This window comes from Bombina bombina, chromosome 1, assembly GCF_027579735.1.
Source record: "Bombina bombina isolate aBomBom1 chromosome 1, aBomBom1.pri, whole genome shotgun sequence".
Classification (NCBI taxonomy): Eukaryota; Metazoa; Chordata; class Amphibia; order Anura; family Bombinatoridae; genus Bombina; species Bombina bombina.
In genome coordinates this window covers 1,338,407,931-1,338,433,639 of record NC_069499.1, presented here as the reverse complement: position 1 = coordinate 1,338,433,639, position 25,709 = coordinate 1,338,407,931, and the positions used below count along the sequence as shown (strand labels likewise).

At 40.7% G+C, this 25,709-nt stretch overlaps 1 protein-coding gene across 1 annotated transcript in view; it reads right to left on the bottom strand.

The window, feature by feature from the left end:
* The window catches only part of CNOT1 (CCR4-NOT transcription complex subunit 1), a gene marked incomplete in the record, with an annotated part of 753,971 nt that overhangs the window by 601,220 nt on the left and 127,042 nt on the right, over positions 1–25,709 (bottom strand).

The window sequence follows — 25,709 nt, the reverse complement described above, 5'->3', positions numbered from 1 at the left end:
ATTATGTTTTCTTTCATGTAATTGGCAAGAGTCCATGAGCTAGTGACGTATGGGATAGCAATACCCAAGATGTGGAACTCCACGCAAGAGTCACTAGAGGGAGGGATAAAAATAAACAGCCATTTTCCGCTGAAGAAATAATCCACAACCCAAAATATAAGTTTATTCTTAAAATGACAAGAAAAACTTAAAACATCAGCAGAAGAATCAAACTGAAAAAGCTGCCTGAAGAACTTTTCTACCAAAAACTGCTTCTGAAGAAGCAAATACATCAAAACGTTAGAATTTAGTAAATGAATGTAAAGAAGACCAAGTTGCCGCTTTGCAAATTTGATCAACTGAAGCTTCATTCTTAAAAGCTCATGAAGTGGAGACTGATCTAGTAGAATGAGCTGTAATTCTCAGAGGCGTGCCTTGAACCGACTCCAATAAGCTTGAAGAATCAAAAGCTTTAACCAAGAAGCCAAGGAAATAGCAGAAGCCTTCTGACCTTTCCTAGGACCAGAAAATATAACAAATAGACTAGAAGTCTTCCTGAAATCTTTAGTAGCTTCAACATATTATTTCAAAGCTCTCACCACATCCAAAGAATGTAAGGATTTTTCCAAAGAATTCTTAGGATTAGGACACAAGGAAGGGACAACAATTTCTCTACTAATGTTGTTAGAATTGACAACCTTAGATAAAAATTTAAATGAAGTCCGCAAAACCACCTTATCCTGATGACAAATCAGAAAAGGAGATTCACAAAAAAAGTGCAGATAGCTCAGAAACTCTTCTAGCAGAAGAGATGGCCAAAAGGAACAACACTTTCCAAGTAGTTTAATGTCCCAAGAATGCATAGGCTCAAATGGAGAAGCCTGTAAAGCCCTCAAAACCAAAATTAAGACTCCAAGGAGGAGAGATTGATTTAATGACAGGCTTAATACGAACTAAAGCCTGTTCAAAACAGTGAATATCAGGAAGTTTAGCAATCTTTCTGTGAAATAAAACAAAGAGCAGAGATTTGTCCCTTCAAGGAACTTGCAGACAAAACCTTATCCAAACCATCCTGAAGAAACTGAAAAAAAATCTAGGAATTCTAAAAGAATGCCAAGAGAATTTATGAGAAGAACACCATGAAATGTAAGTCTTCCAAACTCGATAAATCTTTCTAGAGATTTACGAGCTTGCAACATAGTATTAATCACTGAGTCAGAGAAACCTCTATGACTTAGCACTAAGCGATCAATTTCCATACCTTCAAATTTAATGATTTGAGATCCTGATGGAAAAACAGACCTTGAAACAGTAGGTCCAGGATTAACGGAAGTGGCCAAGGTTGGCAACTAGACATCCAAACAAGATCCACATACCAAAACCTGTGAGGCCATGCTGAAGCCACCAGCAACACAAACAATTGTTCCATGATGATTTTGGAGATCACGCTTGAAAAAAGAACTAGAGGCGGGAAAATATAAGCAGGTTGATAACACAAAGGAAGTGTCAGCGCACCTACTGCTTCCGCCTGAAAATCCCTGGACAGGCATCTGGGAAGTCTAGTTTAGATGAGAGGCCATCAGATCTATATCTGGAAGACTCCATATCTGAACAATCTGAGAAAACACATCTGGATGGAGGGACTACTCCCCCGGATGTAAGGTCTGACGGCTGAGATAATCCGCCTCCCAATTGTCTACACCTGGGATATGCACCACAGAGCTTAGACAGGAGCTGGATTCCGCCCAAGCAAGTATCCGAGATACTTCTTTCATAGCTTGGGGACTGCGAGTCCCACCCTGATGATTGACATATGCCACTGTTGTGATATTGTCTGTCTGAAAACAAACGGTTCTCTCTTTAACAGAGGCCAAAACTGAAGAGCTCTGAGAATTGCACGGAGTTCTAAAATATTGTTTGGTAATCTCGCCTCTTGAGATTTCCAAACCCCTTGTGCTGTCAGAGATCCCCAAACAGCTCCCCAACCTGAAAGACTTGCATCTGTAGTGATCATAGTCCAGGTTGGCCGAACAAAAGAAGCCCCTTGAACTAAACGCTGGTGATTTAACCACCACGTCAGAGAGTGTCGAACATTGGGATTTAAGGATATTAATTGTTATATCTTTGTATAATCCCTGCACCATTGATTCAGCAAACAAAGCTGGAGTGGTCTCATGTAAAAACGAGCAAAGGGAATCGCGTCCGATGCTGTAGTCATGAGACCTAAAATTTCCATGCACATAGCCACTGAAGGGAATGACTGAGACTGAAGGTGCCAATAGGCTGCAACCAATTTCAAACGTCTCTTGTCTGTTAGAGACAGAGTCATGGACACTGAATCTATCTGGAAACCTAAAAAAGGTGACCCTTGTCTGAGGAATCAAGAAGCTTTTTGGTAAATTGATCCTCCAACCATGTTTCGAAGAAACAACACTATTTGATTTGTGTGAGATTCTGCAGAATGTAAAGACTGAGCTAGTACCAAGATATCGTCCAAATAAGGAAACACTGCAATACTCTGGTTTCCATAAAGCAGGGCACCTAGAACTTTTAAAAAGATTCTTAGAGTGGTTGCTAGTCCAAATGGAAGAGCAACAAATTGGTAATGCTTGTCTAGAAAAGAGAATCTCAGGAACTGATAATGATCTGAATGAATCGGAATATGAAGGTATACATCCTGCAAGTCCATTGTGGACATAAAATGTCCTTGCTGAACAAAAGGCAGAATAGTCCTTAAAGTCACTATTTGAAAGTTGGTACGCTTACATAATGATTCAACATTTTCAGATCCAGAATTGGTTTGAATGTAATTTCCTTCTTTGGGACAATGAATAGGTTTGAATAAAACCTCAGACCCTGTTCCTGAAAAGCAACTGGCATGACTACCCCTGAAACTCCAGGCCTGAAACGCACTTCAGGAAACCCTGAGCTTTAACTGGATTTGCTGGGATGCATGAAATAAAAAAAATAATAATCTTCACGGGAGGACTTACTCAGAATCCTATTCGATACCCCTGAGAGACAATACTCGGAAACCATTGATTTTATACAGAATTTATCCAAACATCCTTGAAAAAAACCTTAATCTGCCCCCTACCAGCTGAGCTGGAATGAGTCGCACCTTCATGCGGACTTAGGGGCTGGCTTTTGGTTTCTTAAATGGCTTGGATTTATTCCATTTAATGAAGGTTTCCATAGGGAAGGATTAGGTTTTTGTTCCTTATTAGACAAAGAGAACAAAAACGATAGGAAGCTTTAGATTTACCCTTAGGTCTTTTATTACCTTGGAAAGAAAGATAGCAATTTAGACTTAAAAAGTCATATCAGCATTCCAAGATTTAAGCCACAAAACTCTTCTAGCTAAAAATAGCTAAAGACATAGATCTAACATCAATCTTGATATAAAAAAATGTCATCAGAACTGATTAGTATGTTGCAGTAAGCGAACAATGCTAGATAAATCAGAATCCAATTCTTGTTGCGCTAATTCTCCAACAAAAATGTTGATGCAGCTGCAACATCAGCCAAAGAAATTGCAGGCCTGAGACGACATGAATATAAATAAGCTTTTCTTAGATAAGATTCAAGTTTCCTATCTAAAGGAACTTAAGTACTATCTTCCATAGGAATAGAGGTACGTTCAGCAAGAGTAGAAATAGCCCCATCAACTTTGGGGATCTTTTCCCAAAAATCTATAGAAATTGCTGGTAAAGGATACAATTTTAAAACCTTGAAGAAGGAATAAAAGTACCCGGCTTATTCTATTCCTTAGAAATATCAGAAATAGCATCAGGAACAGGAAAAAACCTCTGGAGAAACCACAGGAGATTTAAAAACAGAATTTACTAGTGCTAATATCAAGAGGACTAGTTTCCACAATATCCAAAATAATTAACACTTCGTTAACAAAGAACAAAAATACTTCATTTTAAATAAATAAGTAGATTTGTTAGTGTCAATATCTGAGAAAGGATCTTCTGAATCAGATAGACCCTCATCAGAGGAGGATAATGAGAAGTTTTAAAAGACCTTTATATTAATTAGAAGGCAGACAAAGCCTTCTGAATAGAATCAGTAACAAATTCTTTAAATTTCATAGGTATAACATGTACATTAAAAGTTGAAGGAACAGGCAATGTACTATTTACTGATGGACACAATATCTGCATGTAAAAGTTTATCATGATAACTAATACAAATGACATTCGGAAATATAATGCACTTAGCTTTAGTAGAACCGACATCAGGCAGCAAAGTTCCAACAGATACTTCGGAGACATGATCAGATTGAGACATCTTGCAAAATGTAAAAAAAAAAAAAAACCACAAAGCAAAATTTGTCAATTTCCTTATATGACAGTTTCAGGAATAGGGAAAAAAAAATATGCGCATAGCACTCTGACATAGAAAAAGGCAAGAGGCAAATAGCAATGGGGTATTAAATGAATGAAAAAATTTGGCGCCAAGTATGACGCACAACGTAACTGAAATTTTTTGGCGCCAACAACATCCGGAAATGACACCCGCGTCACTAACGACACAACCGTGTGTAAGGAACTCGGTATTAACTAAGACGCCTGAAATGACAAACTTGCGTAAACGGACGTACTTTTGCGCCAAAAAATTCTCGCGCCAAGAATGACGCAATAAAGTCTAGCATTTGGCGCACCTGCGGGCCTAATCCTTCCCGCAATTTGCAAGAAAAATGTAGTCAATTTGAAAAAAAAAAAAGACTAAACCCCAGGTAAGAAAAAAATATTTCTTAATATGTTAATTTTCCCAAAATATGAAACTGACAGTCTGCAAAAAGGAAATACATGAACCTGACTAATGGCAAATATAAGTACAATACATATATTTAGAACTTTATATTAATGCATAAAGTGCCAAACCATAGCTGAGGTGTCTTAAGTAATAAAAAACATACTTACCGAAAGACACCCATCCACATAAAGCAGATAGCCAAACCAGTACTGAAACGGTTATCAGTAGAGGTAATGGTATATGAGAGTATATCGTCAATCTGAAAAGGGAGGTAGGAGATGAATCTCTACGAACGATAGAGAACCTATGAAATAGATCTCCCATGAGGAAAACCATTGCATTCAATAGGTGATACTCCCTTCACATCCCTCTGACATTCGCTGTACTCAGAGGAATCGGGCTTCAACAATGCTGAGAAGCGCATGTCAACGTAGAAATCTTAGCACAAACTTACTTCACCACCTCCATAGGAGGCAAAGTTTGTAAAACTGAATTGTGGGTGTGGTGAGGGGTGTATTTATAGGCATTTTGAGGTTTGGGAAACTTTGCCCCTCCTGGTAGGATTGTATATCCCATACGTCACTAGCTCATGGACTCTTGCCAATTACATGAAAGAAAAAAAATGTTTACAAAATCACTAACATACAAAATATGGATAAACATCAGAGAAAAAAAAAGGAACCACCATTTCAAACTTATATTGCCCAAAGACACCACTTTAGGCAACCGGGGAACAAAAAAAAAAAAAAGATATATATCTATATCTATTTTTAATAAAAAAAATTATAAAAAAAGACAAGAGCAAACAATTCAGAAACTCTCCTAGCAGAAAATATTGCCAAAAGTAAGAAGAAAAAAAAACTCAGGCAAAACCACATATTTATACACTTAAGAGAAAGCCTGCCAAACAATGGCTTAATAACAGGCATATTCTTAACTAAAGCCAGAACAAAGTCAAAATGAAAAAGCAGAATACTAGGATTTTAAAAAGTAGGAGGGGTGGGACATGCACCAGGAATAAAGGCCTTATGGACAACTTTCCTGGTCATAGGTTTGCAAGCATAAATCAAAGTCAACTACAAAAAAAAAACAAAAAAAACCTCTCTAGGACCAAAATGCATCTCCAAACCATCACGTTAAGAAACTAGAGATCCTGATAAAAGAACAGACCTTGAGACAGCAGATCTAGCCACAGAAAAAAAGCCATGGAGGACAACTGAATATCCGAACTAGATCCACAAACCAGATTTTGCAAGGCCAAGCAAGAGCAAATAGAAACACAGATCTATCATCCTGCCTGATTTCCAACTTTGAAAAAAGAACCAAGAGAAAGATATGAGCGAAATTAAACAACCAAAGGAGCTATACAAGGGGGGGGGGGGCGCGGAGCCAACTTCCAAAGCGGCAGGACGTGTCTACATGAAGCTCCTGATCTCAAATTTGTTTTATTTTGTGCTTTAATACATTTACTCAGCCATTTACACTTATTTGGAGGAACACGTCTATATATTCATTCTAGCAAGATTACAGAGCTGATTTCCGACAGTAATCCTGACCTATGCTCTTTGGAAAGCCACGCGGCCTTGAAATTGTCTACCAGCTAGAGATTTGAGCCATAATTAGCCTACCGCGTGTCTGGGGCTGCCGCATATACCCCCCCCCAGACTCTGGGTTACAAAGTAGTTTTTAACTACCACATCTGAGATTCTAATAAAAGGGAACCATTTATTCTAAATTTGAGTGTTAACATTTTCAGCGGCCTAGCAAGTGGTCAAAAGATGGAGGCCCTGGCAAAGTGGGAAGGCGAGGTGAAGCAGCTACTTGATCATCACTTTGAAAACCTAAAACTGGAGTTGTTCAGATTACTCCTACATCCAGGATCTATACATATTGCCCGGTCAGCTCAAAAGAATGACTCACATCCAGACCATCATATTAGCTCTCTACCAACGGAGACAGCGCACCAAAGAACTGAATTTACATCAATGAGCGCCCAGGCGCTTACACCACAATCTGCTGCTGACCGAGAACTTTTAGCGCATTGCGGCAGCGCCGCATTGCAGCCTGTGGCTAACAACGGAGATGTGCTTGCCCTCAAGTGCCACTACAGCCCTATTGTGACTTACGGAGGTGGGAGGCAGAAAGGGGACCTGACTGTTATTCCGGACTCTGTTTTACCCTATTTACAGATGGTGGCCAGCCCTGCTTGCCGGAATTTCCTTTTTGTGAGCGCCAACAAGGCGGATGCCATGGGGTGCTACTATGTGTCTGGGTCTCAGAGAAATGTGTATGTCCGCAAAGCCCTGGCCGTTCCTGGCAAGCAACGATACCATAAAGAGCTCCAGCATCCAGCTAGTGCACACCTAACCATACGACTGGGAGTGGGATAGGTAACTGCTCTTCTCCAGGAGGTGACAGCTCCCCTCTCTTGCATCTGATGCCGGGGACATAATTGACTGAGAATACTCACAAAACCCACCTCAGAAAATGTTGCTGTTTACTCTCAGAGACTCAAGCCTTGGCGAACGATCTTTCAGATAAGTGGTTTCTTGTTTCTCTTGGATTTGATCTTACAAGGACGTATGCACTGCCATATATATGATGACTCCCAGTTAGAAATTTTGTGGTAGTTATTAAGTGCTTAAAGCTATTCTCCCGGACATTTAGCTCCCATATATGCCTATTTTGTCTTTTGCACTTTTAACTTAAACAGACTTATTTCTCTTTTTTTTTGTCATCCACATGTTTTGTGCTATACTGCTATAACAATTATTAAGATCAGAATGTAATTTGCCATCTATCTGGTTACTCTTTGTGGATAAGTATGTATTTAGATATGCATGATAGTATTAGTCTCTACAAGCAACTGCAAAACCAAACATGAGCCAGTCCATCAATATTTAAACATTACAGTGCTACCATATAACAGGCAGTATGTATAAAGCTTTAACACCACACAACCCCTAACTATGGAGACCTTCACACAATACTTTGTGAGATACACCCTATCACACTAATAAGTTGAATTGCATCATTTTAACCCATATTCCCTAGCTGGACTTGGTATATGTTCCGATTCAGAACCCCATCTGTATTTATCCATATATACCTCACTGCTATGAGAAAGCTTGGGGCAATTTAGACTGATCCCCTAAACAGTCATACCTACTGTATAACACTTGGATATGTATTAGTGATCTGATTATCTTATTCAGTAGACAAGGCCTATTAAAGAGTCACTATAACTCAACCTTTCCTAGCGGTGCACGGGCTGAGGCCGGGTCAGTGCACCCTCACATTAACCAAGTGACTGTCAATCTTACTATAGATAAGTATTAACCTACTCATGAGAATGACCATTATACTACATTCTGGCACCCCCATGGTTCTCTAAAATGGTGCATTTGTGAGATAAGGGTAGATCTGTATATTAGTGTATCCTCATCAATAACTGTTTATTTGCAGGCCTTGGGTGTATGTCTAACAGTATATATTACTGTGTAATCCTCCTTTGTTTTCTTTGCCGTGCCCCCCTAGAGCAATATTAGCTTTTATATTTTAAATCTGTTTATTTAATTAACATTGATGGTTCCCTTATCATTATCACTATCTCTTCTAACTCTAGTTAATGGGTCCGACAGTGGCCCTTTCATTCTTTTCCCCTCCAGCCCCCTTGTTAATCTTTCTTAGTGAACAGCGGTCCAAGAGAGGCCGGTATATTTCAATATGGGGAGCTACGTATTTAGCAGTCCTACTTTATAAAGGGGTATATTACTGATAAAATTTGAGGTCCCATCCATGAGATCCACAAGTGGTCTCATTTGCACCAGGTAGTCCTCTGTAAATGTCATCCTATAAGGTATGGGGTCCATGAGAGACCTCTTGAATGGAATAGAGGACTTAACTTTTCTTATTGGCATGTCTTTTCTTAAATTGTATTGGTTTTTTACAGCTAATATTTAATTTACTAATTCTTACCATGTAGTCAGAAGATATTGCTTGCTGCATATGCATTTCTAATATGCAATTAGGGTTATACATTTTTGTTGTAAAAGTTAGTGTTTCTTACATATGATTTTCTTTCGAATCTGTGATTCCTAACATGTACCCTGTAACTGTATAATGCTGTAATAATTTACTATGTATGCCAAAAACTTTGCCTCAATTTAAAAAAAAAAAAAAAAAAAAAAAGGAGCTATACAAGCATCTAGAAGCCTCTGCCTGAGGATCCCTAGCCTCTGCCTGAGGATCTTCACCTTGTGCCAAGAGAAACCATGCTCCTCACAGCACTAGATTATAAGCCCTTCATACATTATGGTAAATGCACCAAGTAACAGGCTTGCGTGCCTAAATAAGTATCAATCACTGCCTCAGAATACAAGACAAGTCATTCAATCTCCATGCAGTCAGCCTCAGAGTATCTAGGTTTTGATAAAAGTACAGCACTTGCACCAAAAAGTCCGGCCTCAGAGGTAACCGCCACGGAGGAACAGACAACATTCTCACCAGGTCTGCATACCAAGTTCTGAGTGACCACGCAGGAGCAAAGAGAAAAATCGCTAAGATTCCCTCCTGCTCGATTCGAGCCACCAATCTGGGCAACAAAACTCTAGTTCTTGTAAATAAATTTATTTTCAGAATCTGCAACACACTTCTGAACTGCCAGCTTGCCCTTGCAAGTTGCTTTTGAAAGTCAAAAGCTTGAAATGCAACTTATTTTGATATTTGATGGAAGGGATTGAAAGTTTTTGGCCCAGGACAACTAAGCAGGTTTCCCCTGATAAACACCCCCCACTCAAACTTGATGCAATCTGTATGGCTAATTATTTTATTTAGCTCTATTAGAGGAAGATTCTCTAACTACCAAGGTAAATATTTTCTTAGGCTCGCTGGGAAAAGAATGTTTTAAGCCAAACTCTGTTGTCTCAGGTAATGCTGCTGAAAGTGAAGCTGGTAATGTTGTATCTTCCATCTTTCCCACTTTAAGTGAATAAGGGCAGCCGTGTGCACCAACATTTGCATCAAATATCAAGCTGGCAGTTCAGAAGTGTGTTGCAGATTCTGAAAATAAATTTATCAAAAATGTATTTTTCTTTGCAGACAATAACAAAGCTCTTCATGTGTCGAAATGTGCCTCTAGAAAAACATAATTTATGCAAGAACTTACCTGATAAATTCATTTCTTTCATATTGGCAAGAGTCCATGAGCTAGTGACGTATGGGATATACAATCCTACCAGGAGGGGCAAAGTTTCCCAAACCTCAAAATGCCTACAAATACACCCCTCACCACACCCACAATTCAGTTTAACGAATAGCCCAAGTAGTGGGGTGATAAAGAAAGGAGTAAAAAGCATTAACAAAGGAATTTGGAAATAATTGTGTTTTATACAAAAAAAAAATCATAACCACCATAAAAAAGGGTGGGCCTCAGACTCTTGCCAATATGAATGAAATGAATTTATCAGGTAAGTTCTTACATAAATTATGGTTTCCTTTCATGTAATTGGCAAGAGTCCATGAGCTAGTGACGTATGGGATAGCAATAACCAAGATGTGGAACTCCACGCAAGAGTGACTAGAGAGGGAGGGATAAAATAAAAACAGCCATTTTTCGCTGAAAAATTAATCCACAACCCAAAATATAAGTATATTCTCATAAATGAAAAGAAAAACTGAAAACATAAGCAGAAGAATCAAACTGAAACAGCTGCCTGAAGACCAAAAACCTGCTACCGAAGAAGCAAATCCATAAGTAGAATTTAGCAAATATATGCAAAGAAGACCAAGTTGCTGCTTTGCAAATCTGATCAACTGAAGCTTCATTTTTTAAAGCCCACGAAGAGGAGACTGATCTAGTAGAATGAGCTGTAATTCTGAGGCGTGGGCTTGACCCGACTCCAAATATGCTTGATGAATCAAAAATTTTAACTACGGTGCCAAGAAAACGGCAGAAGCCTTCTGACCTTTCCTAGAACCAGAAAAGATAAATAAATAGACTAGAAGTCTTCCTGAAATCTCTAGTAGATTCAACATATTTCAAAGCTCTTACCACATCCAAAGAACGTAAGGAACTTTCCAAAGAATTCTTAGGATTAGGACACAAGGAAGGGAGAACAATTTCTCTATTAATGTTGTTAGATTTCACAACCTTAGGTAAGAATTTAAATGAAGTCCGCAACACCGCCTTATACTGATGAAAAATCAGAAAAGGAGATTCACAAGAAAGTGCAGATAATTCAGAAACTATTCTAGCAGAAGAGATGGCCAAAAGGAACAACACTTTCCAAGAAAGTAGTTTAATGTCCTAAGAATGCATAGGCTCAAATGGAGGAGCCTGTAAAGCCTTCAAAACCAAATTAAGACTGCAAGGAGGAGAGATTGATTTAATGGCAGGCTTGATACGAACCAAAGCCTGTACAAAACATTAAATATCAGGAAGCTTAGCAATCTTTCTGTGAAATAAAACAGAAAGAGCAGAGATTTGTCCCTTCAAGGAACTTGCAGACAAACCCTTATCCAAACCATCCTGAAGAAACTGTAGAATTCTAGGAATTCTAAAAGAATGCCAAGAGAATTTAAGAGAATAACAACAAGAAATATAAGTCTTCCAAACTCGATAACTTTCTAGAAACAGATTTACGAGCCAGTAACATAGTATTAATCACAGAGTCAGAGAAACCTCTGACTAAGCACTAGGCGTTCAATTTCCATACCTTCAAATTTAATGATTTGACATTCTGATGGAAAAAACGGACCTTGAGACAGAAGGCCAGGCCTTATTGGTAGTGGCCAAGGTTGGCAACTGGACATCCAAACAAGATCCACAAACCAAAAACCTGTGAGGCCATGCTGGAGCCACCAGCAACACAAACGATTGCTCCATGATGATTTTGGAGATTACTCTTGGAAGAACTAGAGGCAGGAAAATATAAGCAGGTTCATAACACCAAGGAAGTGTCAATGCATCCACTGCTTCCGCCTGAGGATCCCTGGACCTGGACAGGTACCTGGGAAGTTTCTTGTTTAGATGAGAAGTCAGATCTATTTCTGGAAGATCCCACATCTGAACAATCTGTTCCCCCGGATGTTAAGTCTGACGGCTGAGATAATCCACTTCCCAATTGTATATACCTGGGATATGAACCGCAGAAATTAGACAGTAGCTGGATTCCGCCAAAGAAAGTATCCGGGATACTTCCTTCATAGCTTGGGGACTGAGTCCCACCCCGATTGACATATGCCACAGATGTGATATTGTCTGTCTGAAAAACATAATTTATGCTTACCTGATAAATTTATTTCTCTTGTAGTGTATCCAGTCCACGGATCATCCATTACTTATGGGATATATTCTCCTTCCCAACAGGAAGTTGCAAGAGTCCACCCACAGCAAAGCTGCTATATAGCTCCTCCCCTAACTGCCATTACCAGTCATTCGACCGAAAACATGCAGAGAAAGGAAAACCATAGGGTGCAGTGGTGACTGTAGTTTAATGGAAAAATTACCTGCCTTAAAGTGACAGGGCGGGCCGTGGACTGGATACACTACAAGAGAAATAAATTTATCAGGTAAGCATAAATGATGTTTTCTCTTGTTAAGTGTATCCAGTCCACGGATCATCCATTACTTATGGGATACCAATACCAAAGCTAAAGTACACGGATGATGGGAGGGACAAAGCAGGTACTTAAACGGAAGTTACCACTGCCTGTAAAAAACCCTTTCTCCCAAAAATAGCCTCCGAAGAAGCAAGGTATCAAATTTGTTAAATTTGAAAAAGTATGAAACGCAGACCCAGACTCCGTCTTGTAATCTGTTCAACAGAAGCCACATTTAAAAAAGGCCCAAGTGAAAACCACAGCTCTAGTAGAATGAGCTGTAATCCCTTCAGGAGGCTGCTGTCCAGCAGTCTCATAAGCTAAATGAATTATGCTTTTTAACCAAAAAGACAGAGAGGTTGCTGAAGTCCTTTGACCTCTCCTCTGTCCAGAATAGACAACAAACAAGGTGAATGTTTTATGAAAATCTGTAGTAGCTTGTAAGTAAAACTTTAAAACACGAACCACGTCCAAATTGTGTAATAGACGTTCCTTCTTTGAAGAAGGATTAGGATACAAGAATGGAACAACAATCTCTTGAGTGATATTCTTGTTAGATACCACCATAGGTAAAAACCCAGGTTGGTACACAGGACTACCTTATCCGTACGGAGAACCAGATAAGGAGAATCACATTGCAACGCAGATAACTCGGAGACTTTATGAGCCGAGGAAATAGCTACCAAAAAGGAACTTTCCAAGATAGAAGTTTGATATCTATGGAATGAAAAGGTTCAAATGGAACTCCTTGAAGAACCTTAAGAACCAGCTTTAAGCTCCATGGCGGAGCAACATTTTTAACCACAGGCTTGGTTCTAACCAAAGCCTGACCAAATGCCTGAACGTCTAGAATACCTGCCAGACGCTTGTGCAAAAGAATAGACAGAGTAGAAATCTGTCCTTTTAAAGAACTAGCTGACAACCCTTTTCTCAAAATCATCTTGGAGAAAAGATAATATCCTGGGAATCCAGACTTTACTCCATGAGTAACCCTTGGATTCATAACAATAAGATATTTACACCATATCTTATGTTAAATTTTCCTAGAGACAGGCTTTTATGCCTGTATTAAGGTATCAATTACTGACTCGGAGAAGCCATGCTTTGATAACATCAAGCGTTCTGTCTCCAGGCAGTCCATCTCAGATTAGTTATATTTAGATGGTTGAAAAGACCCTGAGGTAGAGGGTCCTGTCTCAGAAGCAGAGACCGTGGTGGAAAGGATGACATGTCCACCAGATCTGCATACCAGGTCCTGCGTGGCCACGCAGGCGCTGTCAAAAGCACCAAAGCACTCTCCTGCTTGATCTTGTGCAAACCCCTCCGGAGGGAATTCCCACTCCCCCGGATGAAAAGTCTGACGACTTAGAAAATCTGCCTCCCAGTTCTCAACACCTGGGATAGGGATAGCTTTTAGACAAGAGTGAGTCTCTGTCCAGTGAATTATTTTAAGACTTCTAACATTGCTAGGGAACTTCTGTTCCCCCTTGATGGTTGATGTAAGCCACAGTCGTGATATTGTCCGACTGAAATATGATGTACCTCAGAGTTGCTAACTGAGGCCAAGTCTGAAGAGCATGGAATATCGCTTCCAGTTCCAGAATATTCATTAGAAGGAGGGTCTCCTCCTGAGTCCACTACCCCTGAGCCTTCAGGGAGTTCCAGACTGTATCCCAACCTAAAAGGCTGGCATCTGTTGTAACAATTGTCCCATCTGACCTGCGGAAGGTCATACCCTTGGACAGATGAAACCGAGATAGTCACCAGAGAAGAGAATCTCTGGTTTCTTGGTCCGGATTTAACAGGAGAACAAATCTGTGTAATCCCCGTTCCTCTGGCTGAGCATGCATAGTTGCAGTGGTCTGAAATGTAGGCGTGCAAACGGTACTATGTCCCTTGCCGCTACCATTAAGCCGATTACATTCATGTACTGAGCCACCAAAGGGCGCGGATGGAATGAAGAACACGGCAGAAATTTAGAAACTTTGACAACCTGGACTCCGTCAGGTAAATTTTAATTTCTACAAAATCTATCAGAATCCCTAGGAGGGAAACCCTTGATATTGGGGATAGAGAACTCTTTCCACCCATGCGATCTCAGAAATGCCAGTACTACGTCCGTATGAGACTTGGCAACTTGGATGTTTGACGCCTGTATCAGGATGTCGTCTAAATAAGGGGCCACTTCTATGCCCCGCGGCCTAAGGACCGCCAAAGTGACCCCAGAACCTCCATAAAGATTCTAGAGGCTGTAGTTAACCCAAAGGAAAGAGCTACAAACTGGTAATGCCTGTCTAGAAAGGCAAACCTGAAAAACCGATGGTGATCTTTATGCATCGTAATGTGAGGATAAGCATCCTTCAAATCCATTGTAGTCCTCTATTGACTCTCCTGGATCATAGTTAAGATGGTACGAATAGTTTCCATCTTAAATGATAGAATTCTAAAGAATTTGTTTAAGATCTTTTAGATCCAAAATAGGTCTGAAGGTTTCCTTTCCTTGGGAACCACAAACCGATTTGAGGAAAACTGTGTCCCTGTTCCTCTATTGGAACTGAATGGGTCACGTACACAATGCAAGAATGTCTCTTTCTTTATCTGGTTTGCAGATAAATGTGAAAGGCAAAAACTCCCCTTTTTGGGGGGGAAAGCTTTGAAATCCAGAAGATATCTCTGGGGTATAATTTCCAATGCCCAGGGATCCTGGGCATCTCTTGCCCACGCCTGGGCGAAGAATGAAGTCTGCCCCCTATAGGATCCGTTACCAGATAGGGGTCCGTTCCTCATGCTGTTTTAGAGGCAGCAGCAGGCTCCTTGACCTGCTTATCTTTGTTCCAGGTCCGGTTGTCTCCAGACCGCCTTGGACTGAGCAAAAGTTCCCTCTTATTTTGCCTTAGAGGAAGTTGATGCCATACCTGCCTTGAATTTTCGAAAGGCACGAAAATTAGGCCTTTTTTGTCTCTTGATTTGGACCTGTCCTGAGGAAGGGCATGATCTTTTCCTCCAGTGATATAAGTAATAATCTCCTTCAAACTAGGCCTGAATAGGGTCTGCCCCTTGAAGGGAAGTTAAGTAGCTTATTTATTAAAGTCACGACAGCTGACCATGATATAAGCCATAGCGCTCTGCGCGCCAGTATAGTAAAAAACAGAATTCTTAGCCGTTAGTTTAGTCAAAGGAACAAAGGCATCAGAAAACAAAGGAATTGGCTAGCTTAAGTGCTCTAAGCTTGTCAAATATATTCATCCAATGGAGCCTGTAAAGCCTCATCAAGAGACTCAAACCAGAACGCCGCAGCAGCAGTGACAGGAGCAATGCGTGCAAGGGGCTGCAGGATAAAACCTTGTTGAATAAACATTTTTTATCCATTGGATCTAAAAAAGCACAACAGTCCTCGCCAGAGGTAGTGGTACGCTTAGCTAGAGTAGAAACTCTTCTCTCCACCTTAGGAACTGTCTGCCAGAAGTCCCGTGTGGTGGCAACTATTAGAAAACATTCTTCTAAAAAATAGGAGGGGAAGAGAACGGCACACCTGGTCTATCCCATTCCTTATGAAAAATTTTAGTAAACCTCTTTAGGTATTGGAAAAACATAAGTACACACCGGCACTGCATATTATTTATCCAGTCTACACAATTTCTCTGGCACTGCGATTGTACACATTCATTCAGAGCAGCTAAAGCCTCCCTGAGCAACAAGTGGAGGTTCTCAAGCATAAATTTTAAATGTAGAAATATCAGAATCAGGTTAAATCATCTTCCCTGAGTCACAAATATCACCCACAGACTAAGCATATTGTGAGGTAGTATCAGACATGGTTCTTAAAGCGTCTGTATGCTCTGTATCTACCCCCAGAGCTGTTTTGCTTTCCTTTAATTTCAGGTAGTCTGACTAATACTGCTGCCAGTGTATTATACACAACCTTTGCCATGTCTTGTAAAATAAACGCTATGGGCGCCATTGATATACTTGGCGCCATTTGAGCGTGAGTCCCTGGAGCGGGAGTCAAAGGGTCTGACACGTGGGGAGAGTTAGTCGGCATAACTTCCCCCTCGACAGAATCCTCTGGTAAAATAAACGCTATGGGTGCCCTTGATGTACTTGGCGCCATTTGAGCGTGAGTCCCTAAAGCGGGAGTCAAAGGGTCTGACACGTGGGGAGAGTTAGTCGGCATAACTTCCCCCTCGACAGAATCCTCTGGTGATAATGTTTTTAAATACAAAAAATGATCTTTATTGTTTAACATGAAATCAGTACATCTGGTACACATTCTAAAATGGGGTTCCACCATGGCTTTAAACATAATAAACACAGAGCCTCCTCTATGTTAGACATGTTAGAACTAATAAAGAGACTAGAAAGCTTGGAAAACACTTTAAATCAAGTTAACAAGCAAATATAATAAACGTTACTGTGCCTTTAAGAGAAACAAATTTTGTCAAAATTTGAAAAACAGTGAAAAAAGGCAGTAAATCAAACGACATTTTTACAGTACATGTAATAAGTTAACAGAGCATTGCACCCACTTGCAAATGGATGATTAACCCCTTAATGCAAAAAACAGAAAAAAAAAAAAAAAAAAAAAAACATAATTTATGCTTACCTGATAAATTCCTTTCTTCTGTTGTGTGATCAGTCCACGGGTCATCATTACTTCTGGGATATAACTCCTCCCCAACAGGAAATGCAAGAGGATTCACCCAGCAGAGTTGCATATAGCTCCTCCCCTCTACGTCAGTCCCAGTCATTCGACCAAGAATCAACGAGAAAGGAGTAACCAAGGGTGAAGTGGTGACTGGAGTATAATTTAAAAGATATTTACCTGCCTTAAAAACAGGGCGGGCCGTGGACTGATCACACAACAGAAGAAAGGAATTTATCAGGTAAGCATAAATTATGTTTTCTTCTGTTATGTGTGATCAGTCCACGGGTCATCATTACTTCTGGGATACCAATACCAAAGCAAAAGTACACGGATGACGGGAGGGATAGGCAGGCTCATTATACAGAAGGAACCACTGCCTGAAGAACCTTTCTCCCAAAAATAGCCTCCGAAGAAGCAAAAGTGTCAAATTTGTAAAATTTGGAAAAAGTATGAAGCGAAGACCAAGTTGCAGCCTTGCAAATCTGTTCAACAGAGGCCTCATTCTTAAAGGCCCAAGTGGAAGCCACAGCTCTAGTGGAGTGAGCTGTAATTCTTTCAGGAGGCTGCTGTCCAGCAGTCTCATAGGCTAAACGTATTATGCTACGAAGCCAAAAAGAGAGAGAGGTAGCAGAAGCTTTTTGACCTCTCCTCTGTCCAGAATAAACGACAAACAGGGAAGAAGTTTGGCGAAAATCTTTAGTTGCCTGCAAGTAGAACTTGAGGGCACGAACTACATCCAGATTGTGTAGAAGACGTTCCTTCTTTGAAGAAGGATTTGGACACAAGGATGGAACAACAATCTCTTGATTGATATTCCTGTTAGTGACTACCTTAGGTAAGAACCCAGGTTTAGTACGCAGAACTACCTTGTCTGAGTGAAAAATCAGATAAGGAGAATCACAATGTAATGCTGATAACTCAGAGACTCTTCGAGCCGAGGAAATAGCCATTAAAAACAGAACTTTCCAAGATAACAATTTTATATCAATGGAATGAAGGGGTTCAAACGGAACACCCTGTAAAACGTTAAGAACTAAGTTTAAACTCCATGGCGGAGCAACAGCTTTAAACACAGGCTTGATCCTAGCTAAAGCCTGACAAAAGGCCTGGACGTCTGGATTTTCTGACAGACGCCTGTGTAACAAGATGGACAGAGCTGAAATCTGTCCCTTTAATGAACTAGCTGATAAACCCTTTTCTAAGCCTTCTTGTAGAAAGGACAATATCCTAGGGATCCTAACCTTACTCCAGGAGTAACGTTTGGATTCGCACCAGTATAGGTATTTACGCCATATTTTATGGTAAATCTTTCTGGTAACAGGCTTCCTAGCCTGTATTAGGGTATCAATAACCGACTCAGAAAAACCACGTTTTGATAAAATCAAGCGTTCAATTTCCAAGCAGTCAGCTTCAGAGAAGTTAGATTTTGATGTTTGAATGGACCCTGTATCAGAAGGTCCTGCCTTAGAGGTAGAGACCAAGGCGGACAGGATGACATGTCCACTAGATCTGCATACCAAGTCCTGCGTGGCCATGCAGGTGCTATTAGAATCACTGATGCTCTCTCCTGTTTGATTTTGGCAATCAATCGAGGAAGCAGCGGGAAGGGTGGAAACACATAAGCCATCCCGAAGTTCCAAGGTGCTGTCAAAGCATCTATCAGAACCGCTCCCGGATCCCTGGATCTGGACCCGTAGTGAGGAAGTTTGGCGTTCTGGCGAGACGCCATGAGATCTATCTCTGGTTTGCCCCAACGTCGAAGTATTTGGGCAAAGACCTCCGGATGAAGTTCCCACTCCCCCGGATGAAAAGTCTGGCGACCCAAGAAATCCGCCTCCCAGTTCTCCACTCCCGGGATGTGGATTGCTGACAGGTGGCAAGAGTGAGACTCTGCCCAGCGAATTATCTTTGATACTTCCATCATTGCTAGGGAGCTTCTTGTCCCTCCCTGATGGTTGATGTAAGCTACAGTCGTGATATTGTCCGACTGAAACCTGATGAATCCCCGAGTTGTTAATTGGGGCCAAGCCAGAAGGGCATTGAGAACTGCTCTCAATTCCAGAATGTTTATTGGAAGGAGACTCTCCTCCTGATTCCATAATCCCTGAGCCTTCAGAGAATTCCAGACAGCGCCCCAACCTAGTAGGCTGGCGTCTGTTGTTACAATTGTCCAGTCTGGCCTGCTGAATGGCATCCCCCTGGACAGGTGTGGCCGATAAAGCCACCATAGAAGAGAATTTCTGGTCTCTTGATTCAGATTCAGAGTAGGGGACAAATCTGAGTAATCCCCATTCCACTGACTTAGCATGCACAATTGCAGCGGTCTGAGGTGTAGGCGTGCAAAAGGTACTATGTCCATTGCCGCTACCATTAAGCCGATCACCTCCATGCATTGAGCTACTGACGGGTGTTGAATGGAATGAAGGACACGGCATGCATTTTGAAGCTTTGTTAACCTGTCTTCTGTCAGGTAAATCTTCATTTCTACAGAATCTATAAGAGTCCCCAAGAATGGAACTCTTGTGAGAGGAAAAAGAGAACTCTTCTTTTCGTTCACTTTCCATCCATGCGACCTTAGAAATGCCAGAACTAACTCTGTATGAGACTTGGCAGTTTGAAAGCTTGAAGCTTGTATTAGTATGTCGTCTAGGTACGGAGCTACCGAAATCCCTCGCGGTCTTAGTACCGCCAGAAGGGCACCCAGAACCTTTGTGAAGATTCTTGGAGCCGTAGCCAAACCGAATGGAAGAGCTACAAACTGGTAGTGCCTGTCTAGGAAGGCAAACCGTAGATACCGGTGATGATCTTTGTGAATCGGTATGTGAAGGTAAGCATCTTTTAAATCCACTGTGGTCATGTACTGACCCTTTTGGATCATGGGTAAGATTGTCCGAATAGTTTCCATTTTGAACGATGGAACTCTTAGGAATTTGTTTAGAATCTTTAAATCTAAGATTGGCCTGAAAGTTCCCTCTTTTTTGGGAACCACAAACAGGTTTGAGTAGAACCCTTGTCCTTGTTCCGACCGCGGAACCGGATGGATCACTCCCATTAATAACAGATCTTGTACACAGCGTAGAAACGCTTCTTTCTTTATCTGGTTTGTTGACAACCTTGACAGATGAAATCTCCCTCTTGGGGGAGATAATTTGAAGTCTAGAAGGTATCCCTGAGATATGATCTCTAGCGCCCAGGGATCCTGAACATCTCTTGCCCAGGCCTGGGCGAAGAGAGAAAGTCTGCCCCCCACTAGATCCGGTCCCGGATCGGGGGCTCTCGGTTCATGCTGTCTTTGGGGCAGCAGCAGGTTTCCTGGCCTGTTTGCCCTTGTTCCAGGACTGGTTAGGCTTCCAGCCTTGCCTGTAACGAGCAACAGCTCCTTCCTGTTTTGGTGCAGTGGAGGTTGATGCTGCTCCTGTTTTGAAATTCCGAAAGGGACGAAAATTAGACTGTCTAGCCTTAGCTTTGGCTTTGTCTTGAGATAGGGCGTGGCCCTTACCTCCTGTAATGTCAGCGATAATTTCTTTCAAACCGGGCCCAAATAAGGACTGCCCTTTGAAAGGTATATTAAGTAATTTGGACTTAGAAGTAACATCAGCTGACCAGGATTTTAGCCACAGCGCCCTACGTGCCTGTATGGCGAATCCTGAGTTCTTAGCCGTAAGTTTGGTTAAATGTACTACGGCCTCCGAAATGAATGAATTAGCTAGTTTAAGGACTCTAAGCCTGTCCGTAATGTCGTCTAGCGTAGATGAACTAAGGTTCTCTTCCAGAGACTCAATCCAAAATGCTGCCGCAGCCGTAATCGGTGCGATACATGCAAGGGGTTGCAATATAAAACCTTATTGAACAAACATTTTCTTAAGGTAACCCTCTAATTTTTTATCCATTGGATCTGAAAAAGCACAGCTATCCTCCACCGGGATAGTGGTACGCTTAGCTAAAGTAGAAACTGCTCCCTCCACCTTAGGGACCGTTTGCCATAAGTCCCGAGTGGTGGCGTCTATTGGAAACATCTTTCTAAATATTGGAGGGGGTGAGAACGGCACACCGGGTCTATCCCACTCCTTAGTAACAATTTCAGTTAGTCTCTTAGGTATAGGAAAAACGTCAGTACTCGCCGGTACCCGCAAAGTATTTATCCAACCTACACAGTTTCTCTGGTATTGCAACGGTGTTACAATCATTGAGAGCTGCTAAGACCTCCCCTAGTAATACACGGAGGTTCTCCAATTTAAATTTAAAATTTGAAATATCTGAATCCAATCTGTTTGGATCAGAACCGTCACCCACAGAATGAAGCTCTCCGTCCTCATGCTCTGCAAGCTGTGACGCAGTATCAGACATGGCCCTAGTATTGTCAGCGCACTCTGTTCTCACCCCAGAGTGATCACGCTTGCCTCTTAGTTCTGGTAATTTAGACAAAACTTCAGTCATAACAGTAGCCATATCTTGTAATGTTATCTGTAATGGCCGCCCAGATGTACTAGGCGCCATAATATCACGCACCTCCCGGGCGGGAGATGCAGGTACTGCCGCGTGAGGCGAGTTAGTCGGCATAACTCTCCCCTCGCTGTTTGGTGAAATTTGTTCACATTGTACAGATTGACTTTTATTTAACGTAGCATCAATACAGTTAGTACATAAATTTCTATTGGGCTCCACCTTGGCATTGGAACAAATGACACAGATATCTTCCTCTGAGTCAGACATGTTTAACACACTAGCAATAAACTTGCAACTTGGTTATAATCTTTTTTAGCAAAAAAACGTACTGTGCCTCAAAGAGGTACTAAACGATTAAATGACAGTTGAGATAATGAACTGAAAAACAGTTATAGCATCAAACTTTAAAACAACACAACTTTTAGCAAAGGTTTGTTCCCATTAGTAAAATAACAATAATTAAATTTGACATAAAAACACAGAGCAACGTTTTTATTCACAGTCAATATAAAATTCTCACAGCTCTGCTGAGAGAATATACCTCCCTCCAAAGAAGTTTGAAGACCCCTGAGATCTGTCAGAAATGAACCGGATCATGCAGGAAATATGAGAGTAGCTGACTGGAAATTTTTGATGCGTAGCAAAGAGCGCCAAAAACGGCCCCTCCCTCTCACACACAGCAGTGAAGAGAAACGAAACTGTCCCAATTAAAAGCAAACAACTGCCAAGTGGAAAATAATGCCCAAATATTTATTCACTCAGTACCTCAGCAATGTAAACGATTCTACATTCCAGCAAAAACGTTTAACATGATAAATACTTATTAAAAGGATTAGTGACTTTTAACAGAGTAGTTCCGGTGAAATACCATCCCCAGAATACTGAAGTGTATACATACATGTCATTATCACGGTATGGCAGGATTTTCTCATCAATTCCATTCAGAAAATAAAAACTGCTACATACCTCAATGCAGATTCATCTGCCCGCTGTCCCCTGATCTGAAGCTTTTACCTCCCTCAGATGGCCGAGAACAGCAATATGATCTTAACTACTCCGGTTAAAATCATAGTAAAAAACTCTGGTAGATTCTTCCTCAAACTCTGCCAGAGAAGTAATAACACGCTCCGGTGCTATTGTAAAATAACAAACTTTTGATTGAAGTCATAAAAACTAAGTATAATCACCATAGTCCTCTCACACATCCTATCTAGTCGTTGGGTGCAAGAGAATGACTGGGACTGACGTAGAGGGGAGGAGCTATATGCAACTCTGCTGGGTGAATCCTCTTGCATTTCCTGTTGGGGAGGAGTTATATCCCAGAAGTAATGATGACCCGTGGACTGATCACACATAACAGAAGAAAAAAACATTTTTTTAAACAGACACAACAAAACTGCCACAGCTGAGCTGTGGATTACCTTCCCTATAACTGTTTCTATGCAAAATTTAAGCCAGCCATGTGGAAAAATTAGGCCCCAATAAGTTTTATCACCAAACATATGTTAAAAAACGATTAAACATGCCAGCAAACGTTTTAAAACACATTCTTATAAGAGTATGTATGTCTATCAATAAGCCTGATCCAGTCGCTATCACTGCATTTAAGGCTTTACTTACATTACTTCGGTATCAGCAGTATTTTCTTAGTCAATTCCATTCCTTAGAAAAATATATTACTGCACATACCTTAGCATATATCTCTATCAATCAGCCTGGTACCAGTCGCTTTCACTGCATTTAAAGGCTGTACTTACATTACTTCGGTATCAGCAGTATTTTCTTAGTCAATTCCATTCCTTAGAAAAATATTTTACTGCACATACCTTATTTGCAGGAAAACCTGCACGCCATTCCCCCTCTGAAGTACCTTACTCCTCAGAATGTGTGAGAACAGCAACTGGATCTTAGTTACGTCTGCTAAGATCATAGAAAAAACGCAGGCAGATTCTTCTTCCAAATACTGCCTGAGATAAACAGCACACTCCGGTGCCATTTAAAAATAACAAACTTTTGATTGAAGAAATAAACTAAGTATAAAAAACCACAGACTCTCACGACCTATGTTGAGACTTGCAAGAGAATGACTGGTAATGGCAGTTAGGGGAGGAGCTATATTGCAGCTTTGCTGTGGGTGGACTCTTGCAACTTCCTGTTGGGAAGGAGAATATATCCCATAAGTAATGGATGATCCGTGGACTGGATACACTTAACAAGAGAAACAAATGAACGGTTCTCTTCAACAGAGGCCAAATCTGAAGAGCCCTGAAAATCACACAGAGTTCCAAAATATTGATTGGTAATCTTTTCTCTTGAGATTTCCAAACCCCTTGTGCTGTCAGGGATCCCCAAACAGCTCCCCAACCTGAAAGACTCACATCTGTTGTGATCACAGTCCAGGTTGGACGAACAAAAGAGGCCCTTAGAACTAAACAATGGTGATTTAACCACCAAGTCAGAGAGAGTCAAACATTGGGATTTAAGGATATTGTGATATCCTTGTATAATCCCTGCACCATTGGTTCAGCAAACAAAGCTGGAGAGGTCTCATAAAAACGAGCAAAGGGGATTGCGTCCGATGTTGCAGTCATGAGACCTAAAATTGCCATGCACATAGCTACTGAAGGGAATGACAGACTGAAGGTTCCGACAGGCTGAAACCAATTTTAAACGTCTCTTGTCTGGACACTGAATCTATCTGGAAACCTAAAAAAGGTGACCCTTGTCTGAGGGATCAAATAACTTTTTGGTAAATTGATCCTCCAACCATGTTTTTGAAGAAACACTAGTTGATTCGTGTGAGATTCTGCAGAATGTAAAGACTGAGCTAGTACCAAGATATCGTCCAAATAAGGAAACACCTTTAAAAAGATTCTTGGCGCTGTCGCTAGGCAAAAAGGAAGAGTGACAAAATGGTAATGCTTGTCTAGAAAAGAGAATCTCAGAAACTGATAATGATCTGGATGAAACGGAATATGAAGATATGCATCCTAAGTGTATTGTGGACATATAATGCCCGGGCTGAACAAAAGGAAGAATAGTCCTTATAGTCACCATTTTCAAAGTTGGTACACTAACATAACGATTAAAAATTTTCAGATCCAGAACCAGTCTGAATGACTTTTTCTTTGGGACAATGAATAGATTTGAATAAAACCCCAGACCCTGTCTGGCATGATTATCCCTGAAAACTCCAGGTCTGAAACACTTCAGGAAAGCCTGAGCCTTTACTGGATTTGCTGGGATGCATGAGAGAAAATATCTTCTCACAGGAGGTCTTACTCTGAATCCTATTCAGATTCTCTGAGAGACAATACTCAGAATCCATTGATTTTGGACAGAATGTGTCCAAAAATCCTTGAAAAATCTTAATCTGCCCCCTACCAGCTGAGCTGGAATGAGGGCCGCACCTTCATGCGGACTTGGGGGCTGGCTTTGGTTTCTTAAATGGCTTGGATTTATTCCAACTGGAAACAGATTCCTTGGGGGAAGGATTAGGTTTCTGTTCCTTAATTTGTAGAAAGGAACGAAAACAGTTAGAAGCTTTAGATTTACCTTTAGGTCTCTTATCCTGAGGCAAAAAAACTCCCTTCCCCCCAGTGACAGTTGAAATAATCTAATCCAACTGAGAACCAAATAACTTATTACCTTGGAAAGAAATAGCAATCTAGACTTAGAAGTCATATCAGCATTCCAAGATTTAAGCCACAAAGCTCTTCTAGCTAAAATAGCTAAAGACAGATTTAACATCAATTTTGATTATATCAAAAATGGCATCACAAATAAAATGATTAGCATGTTGAAGCAAGCGAACAATGCTAGACAAATCAGAATCCAATTCTTGTTGCGCTAAATTTTCCAAACAAAAAGTTGATGCAGCTGCAACATCAGCCAAAGAAATTGCAGGCCTGAGAAGATGACGAGAATATAAATAGTCTTTCCTTGGATAAGATTCAAGTTTCCTATCTAAAGTATCTTTAAAGAAGTACTATCTTCTATAGGAATAGTAGTATGTTTAGCAAGAGTAGAGATAGCCTTATCAACTTTGCCAGCAGTTACGTTGGAGTAAAGATCCCCAAAGGATACAATTTTTTAAACCTTGAAGGAAGTAAACCTTGAAGGAATAAGGAGTACCAGGCCTATTCCATTCCTTAGAAATCATATCAGAAATAGCACCAGGAACTGGAAAAACCTCTGGAGTAACCACAGGATGTTTATAAACAGAATTTAAATGTTTACTAGTTTTAGTATCAAGAAGACTAGTTTCCTCAAT